The sequence below is a fragment of the Spea bombifrons genome, chromosome 9 (genome assembly GCF_027358695.1).
Source record: "Spea bombifrons isolate aSpeBom1 chromosome 9, aSpeBom1.2.pri, whole genome shotgun sequence".
NCBI lineage: Eukaryota > Metazoa > Chordata > Amphibia > Anura > Pelobatidae > Spea > Spea bombifrons.
Genome location: NC_071095.1, coordinates 21057253 through 21064254, shown reverse-complemented (window position 1 = coordinate 21064254; position 7002 = coordinate 21057253). Strand labels below are relative to the sequence as shown.

The 7002-nt window shown below is 45.8% G+C and overlaps 1 long non-coding RNA gene across 1 annotated transcript; it reads right to left on the bottom strand.

Moving 5' to 3' along the window:
* Positions 1-6467: 6467 nt before the first annotated feature.
* LOC128504523 (uncharacterized) lies at positions 6468-6757 on the bottom strand. The gene is made up of 2 exons (XR_008355465.1): positions 6678-6757; positions 6468-6544 (listed from the first exon to the last, which is right to left on the bottom strand). It is a non-coding gene; the product is annotated as an uncharacterized LOC128504523 (long non-coding RNA).
* Positions 6758-7002: the final 245 nt, after the last annotated feature.

Sequence of the window (7002 nt, the reverse complement as noted above, 5' to 3'; positions counted from 1 at the left end):
GTTTACATTCCCTCGCTGTATAACTGCTACCACTTCTGCTGGGAGGCTGTTCCACTTATCTACCACCCTATTTCTAAGTTGAGGTTACACTGTGAGGGAATGTAAATACGTGGAACAGCCTCCCATCAGAAGTGGTAGAGGTTATACAGCGAGGGGATGTAAATATACAGGGGACGGGGTACAGCTCCTGAATATAAGATGAGACCAACGACCGAGTGCTTACAGAAGGAATATCAACGGCCGGACAGCTTTCATAGACGAGAAAGAAACGTTGCATACGCTGCCCTGTCATAAGTATAAATAATATCCTTCATCTACAACTAGAGGCTCAGACGTAATGCAAGAAGTTTTACTTTACTGAGAAGGTGGTAGATAAATGGAACTGCCTCCTGGCAGAAGTGGTAGCAGTAAATACAGCGAGAGAATGCCATACACTTCTGCCGGGAGGCTGTTCCACTTGACCCCCCGCAAAGCTGCAGGAGACCTGGATCCTCTCTGCCACCCGGTGAGGGTCACAGTGTCATAAAGGGGCTATGAGGCATATCAGGGGGCACAGTGGGATATAGGAGGTGTAAGGCATATCAGGGGGCACAGTGGCATATAGGGGGTATAAGGCATATCAGGGCACAGTGGCATATTGAGGTAAAGGGCATATCAGTGACATATTGGGTATAAGGCATATAGGGGGCTATAAGGCATATCGGGGCACAGTGGCATATCGGGGGTGTAAGGCATATCAGGGGGCACAGTGGCATATAGGGGGTATAAGGCATATTGGGCCACAGTGACATATCAGGGGGCTATAAGGCATATCAGGGGGGCACACTGGCATATAGGGGGCTATAAGGCACATCGGGGCACACTGGCATATCAGGGGCAGAGTGGCATCTCTGGTACATAGGAAGTATAAGGCATATATGGGGCAGAGTTGTAAGCTGGGAGTGAGATGTGCATAACTGGGGGGCAGGTTGGCAAATAAAACAAAATATAAACAAGAGGCATTTTCTCATAGTTTTTATTAAATATGAAATAAATATACTTTACATGAATTAATATTTACCAGTAAAACTTTTTTGGTATTAAAACTTAGAGAAATAGTGTGTTTGGGTTCCTTTAAAGCCCTTCCAAGGCCCACAATTTCATGCCCTCATTGGTGCTTGCTGTTCTGACACATTGCCCCAGTCCACAAGACTAGTCGCAACCAGGAAAAGTTACGTTGTCTACCCTGTGAGCTCTGGGAATAAACTGCAGGATTAGAAGCTCAAATTGCAGACAGTTTGTTGGTACTGGGACCGAGTCAATCACTATTGGACAACTTCACGGTAACCTGAGGCTGAGGACACGTGTCGGTATGTTTTGCGTTTGGGAGGGGGTGGAACTGGTAGATTCCTGGGGAGACTCCTTACCGGTCTCATTGGGGGGCAAAGGGTGAACGGGAAACCCCATCTGGTCTGCCGGAACCAGACTCCCATGCTACGGACACTCGTAGTCCCACCATGTCACTCTTTTCAGGTTTGCTTGTGGTGGCTGTTAAGGAGAGGGACTACTCCAGGGGAAGTTTCCCACGCTGTCCCTAAGGGTCCCGACGTTGGATCGCGTTGCTTTTTGGACCATAACATCTTCGGATCCTAAACTCTCCATTAGTACCCCGGGATTGACAACCCTCCCTCAGGATCACCCCGAACTAGCGACTCTTTGTCGAGTGGGCATTGCTACCCAGTGACAGCAGGGGCAAAACGGAAGGGATGCAGGCGGCATCGCTTCCTAGCGGCTGAGTGAGTGTCTGAGAAATTGCCCAACCGGGTCCTCTCCCCAGTGGCAACAGGAGCATAAGGGAGGGGATACAGGCGGCATCACTCCCTAGAGGCTGAGTGAGTGCCCGAGAGATTGCACAACCGGCCCCTCTCCCCAGCGGCAGCAGGAGCACAAGCCAGGGGATACTGGGGGCATCACTCCCTAGCAGCTGAGTGAGGGCCTGGGATAGGGTGCAGCCGGCCCATCTCCCGAGTGACAGCAAGAGCACCAGGGATGGGATGCAGGCGGCATCACTACCCAGTGGCTGAGTGAAAGCCTGGGAGAAGGGGCAGCTGGTCCATCTCCCCAGCGGCAGCTGGAACATCAGGGAAGGGCTGAGTGAGGTCCCGGGAGGTGGCCCAGCCGGCCCATATCCCTAGATGCAGTCAGCATCACCAGCCAGCAGCTGAGTGAACTCCAAGGAGAAGGAACAGTCACCACTTCTCCTCAGCAGTGTGTATGTTCATCAGGAGAGGCAGAGGATGACCTTGTGAGTGTTGCCCTTGTAGGGGCAATTGGGCTAGGGGACCAATTTGGACTGGATGGACTAACTTGTGAGTCAACCCATCTCCTCCTGTGTTAGTGTCCTGAGGGAGAAATGTCACGGTAATCCCCTGAGGGGATGTTTGAGTTTGGGAGGGGGGCACTGGTGGATTCCTGGGGAGACTCCTTACCTACCTGCTCAGTGCCCTCTTATGTCTAAGTCACCCTGTGCTCTTTGAGGGGCACAGGGTGAATGGGAAACCCCATCTGGTCTGTCCTAAGCAGACTCCCATGACCTGTGGAGGGTCTACAAGCCAAGAAATGCTTGATGCGCCTAACGGCAAATTCATGGCTACAAAACGCGAGATGCCCGCTGACAATTGGAACTCATTGGACAATTAAAATCATCCCTGGAAATAATTGAATACCAGCCCCATATTTCACGGTGCCATTTTTGAGCACACTGGACATGGTCAGTTTTAGCTTGCATTTTGAAGGTATATATAAAATAAACATATTAGTCATAAATTAAATACATATAAAAACACATAGTTCCTAATATCACTGTGGCCCATGACATCATTGTAGGAGCACCTGAGTGAGAGAATGACATAAACAGTTTTCATATTTTAAAAGATGACTGAAAGCAAGCTTTTTTGAAACAAACTTTCACGGTGTTTGCCTTAAAGGTAGATGTATGTATGTGTAAGTACATAGCGTGACAGTTACTGTATATCTATATGGTTGATAATGGCTGTATGTTTCACAGTGGGTGCACATGGTTATGTATGAGTCAGGAGCAGGCAGGGATCATATTTCCATGGAGAGATCCAGAGTCCCGCTGCTTGGTGGAGTAATGGTAAAGTGTACCACCTAGGTGCCATACACTCTGTGTTGTGAATCCTGCCGGCCTCTGTATTGTGTTAGTAATTATTGTTATAATTGCCATGCGTGTATAGATACCTATGGTGTTAGAGTGGCCGTATGTATTGTTTTAGGGTGCATATAAATATATCAGGCATCATCTTTCCACGTTTGAGGACTGGCCCCAGCTACGTGGTGGTTTATTGGTAAGGTGACCTACCTCACGTACAGGTGATCATTGGTTCAGACCCCAATGGCTTCTTTATTGCGTGTAAGTATGTTGCAGTGTATTTATTTATTTAGATTTGGTATTACTGTATCTAGTGTTTTCGAGGCTCCTTTATTGTGTTAGTGTGAGTATATATTGTTACAGTTGCTGTGTGTATAGATGTAGGGTGTATGTAATGTTTTAGAGAGGGTATATGTCAGTAAATGTCAGTGAGGAGAAAACAGGGTCATGGCGGCACATCGCTTCCTATTCCCTGATAGAGTAATGGTAATATACCTCACTTGATGTGCAAAGGGTTGCCGGTTCGTATCGCGTTACATGTTTTAGTGTTAAAGTGTAAGTATGTATTGTTATAGTTACTTTGTGTATATATATATATATATATATATATGGTGTTAGCAATGCATAATTTTAAAGGGCATGTATCGTGTTAGCGTAGGTGCATGTAAGTATTTGTGAGTCAGGAGATGATAGGCATCATATTCCTTAGGCGAGGAAGCAGTGCTGGTTGTAGACCTGGTGGCGTAAAGGTAAGGTGACCAGCCCAACATGCAAAGGGTCGCTGGTTTGAATCTAGATGGCTATAAGGTGGTGTTAGTGAGTAACTGTTGAGGGTATATATTATTTTAGAGTAAGGACGTATATATAAGTATATGTGAGTCAGGAGAAAGCAGGGTCATATATCCACGGCGAGAAAACAACGCGATCTGCCTGGTGGTGTAAAGGTGAAGTAACCTGCCTGCCATACCAAGGATCGCTGGTTCAAATCCTGATGGCTTCTCTGTGGTGAATATATTGTTTTATAGTAGGGGCGTATATGTATATGCGAGACAGGAGAAAACAGGGTCATATATCCACTGCGAGAAAGCAAAACCAACTGCCTGGTGGTGTAAAGGTAAAGTAACCTGGATACCATACCAAGGATCGCTGGCTCAAATCCTAATGTATATATTGTTTTAGAGTAGGGGCGTATATATAAGTATATGTGAGTCAGGAGAAAACAGGGTCATATATCCACGCCGAGAAAAAAAAAGCAAACTATCTGGTGGTATAAAGGTGAAGTAACCTGCCTACCATTCCAAGGGTCGCTGGTTCAAATCCTGATGTATATATTGTTTTAGAGTAGGAGAGTATATAAAAGTATATGTGAGTCAGGAGAAAGCAGGGTCATATATCCACGCCGAGAAAGCAAAGCCAACTGCCTGCTGGTATAAAGGTAACGTAACCTGCCTACCATACTAAGGATTGCAGGTTCAAATCCTGATTAATACATTGTTTTATAGTAGGGGCGTATATATAAGTATATGTGAGTCGGGAGAAAACAGGGTCATATATCCACGGCGAGAAAACAAAACCAACTACCTGGTGGTGTAAAGGTAAAGTAACCTGCCTACCATACCAAGGATCGCTGGTTCGAATCCTGATGAATATATTGTTTTATAGTAGGGGAGTATATAAAAGTATATGTGAGTCAGGAGAAAGCAGGGTCATATATCCACGCCAAGAAAACCAAGCCAACTGCCTGGTGGTGTAAAGGTAAAGTAACCTGGATGCCATACCAAGGATCGCTGGTTCAAATCCTGATGGCTTCTCTGTGGTGAATATATTGTTTTATAGTAGGGGCGTATAAGTATATGCGAGACAGGAGAAAACAGCGACATATATCCACGGCGAGAAAGCGATTTCAGCTGCCTGGTGGTGTAAAGGTAAAGTAACCTGCCTACCATACCAAGGATCGCTGGTTCAAATCCTGATGTATATATTGTTTTAGAGTAGGGGAGTATATATAAGTATCTGTGAGTTGGTAGAAAGCAGGGTCATATATCCACGCCGAGAAAACAAAACCAACTACCTGGTGGTGTAAAGGTAAAGTAACCTGCCTGCCATACCAAGGATCGCTGGTTCAAATCCTGATGAATATATTGTTTTAGAGTAGGGGCGTATATATAAGTATATGTGAGTCGGGAGAAAGCAGGGTCATATATCCACGGCGAGAAAGCACGATCGGCTGCTCGGTGGCGTGAAGGTATAGTTGCCTGCCTGACATACAATGGATCGCTGGTTCGAATCCTCATGATGACTTCTGCACGTAAGTGTGCAGTGTGGCTCTGCTTGTGTGTGGCAGTGGATGGTGTTAAAGTGGCTCTGTGGCACTCTAACATCGGACGCTTACGTACACATCTACAGCCTCACCAGCATACACATAGCCGGTTGCGGACAAGGTCGCCGATAATACCTGAAGGTTGCGGTAAGCCGTGTGTCCTCGCACGCAGTGACCGAAAACACTGGTTGCGGAAAAGGTTTCGGAATGTGTGCGCATCCGCTTGACCCGTTCCTGTGCATGCACAGTAGCCCACACAGCGACTTACATGGAGAATCATCATGGCGGATACGATACCGGAGATCCGGAGTATGACGGGGCATCACCGGCAGCCACCCCTTTCCTTCTCTCTGCTTCCTTCTGGACATGAAACAAACATAATATACTCTTTGTATATTGTGAGACAAAGCACCCCCCTGCAGGGGCTTTTACTCCATGCAACATGAATAGAGTATAAAGATAAAACACCTAACTAATTAAAACACTTAACTAACTAACTAAAACACTTAACTAACTAAAACACTTAACTAACTAAAACACTTAACTAACTAAAACACTTAACTAACTAAAACACTTAACTAACTAAAACACTTAACTAATTAAAACACTTAACTAATTAAAACACTTAGTATATATTAAACACTATTCATTAAGTGTTTTAATTAGTTAAGTGTTTTAATTAGTTAAAGTGTTTTAGTTAGTTAGTTAAGTGTTTTAATTAGTTAGGTGTTTTATCTTTATACTCTATTCATGTTGCATGGAGTAAAAGCCCCTGCAGGGGGGTGCTTTGTCTCACAATATACAAAGAGTATATTATGTTTGTTTCATGTCCAGAAGGAAGCAGAGAGAAGGAAAGGGGTGGCTGCTGGTGATGCCCCGTCATACTCCGGATCTCCGGTATCGTATCCAACATGATGATTCTCCATGTAAGTCGCCGTGTGGGCTACTGTGCATGCACAGGAACGGGTCAAGCGGATGCGCACACATTCCGAAACCTTTTCCGCAACCAGTGTTTTTGGTCACTGCGTGCGAGGACACACGGCTTACCGCAACCTTCAGGTGTTATCAGCGACCTTGCCCGCAACCGGCTATGTGTATGCAGGTGGGGCTGTAGATGTGTACGTAAGCGTCTGATGTTAGAGTGCCACAGAGCCACTTTAACACCATCCACTGCCACACACAAGCAGAGCCACACTGCGTACTTACGTGCAGAAGTCATCATGAGGATTCGAACCAGCGATCCATTGTATGTCAGGCAGGTAACTATACCTTCACGCCACCGAGCAACCAATCGTGCTTTCTCGGCATGGATATATGACCCTGCTTTCTCCCGACTCACATATACTTATATATACGCCCCTACTCTAAAACAATATATTCATCAGGATTCGAACCAGCGATCCTTGGTATGGTAGGCAGGTTACTTTACCTTTTCACCACCAGGCAGTTGGTTTGGTTTTCTCGCCGTGGATATATGACCCTGCTTTCTACCAACTCACAGATACTTATATATACTCCCCTACTCTAAAAC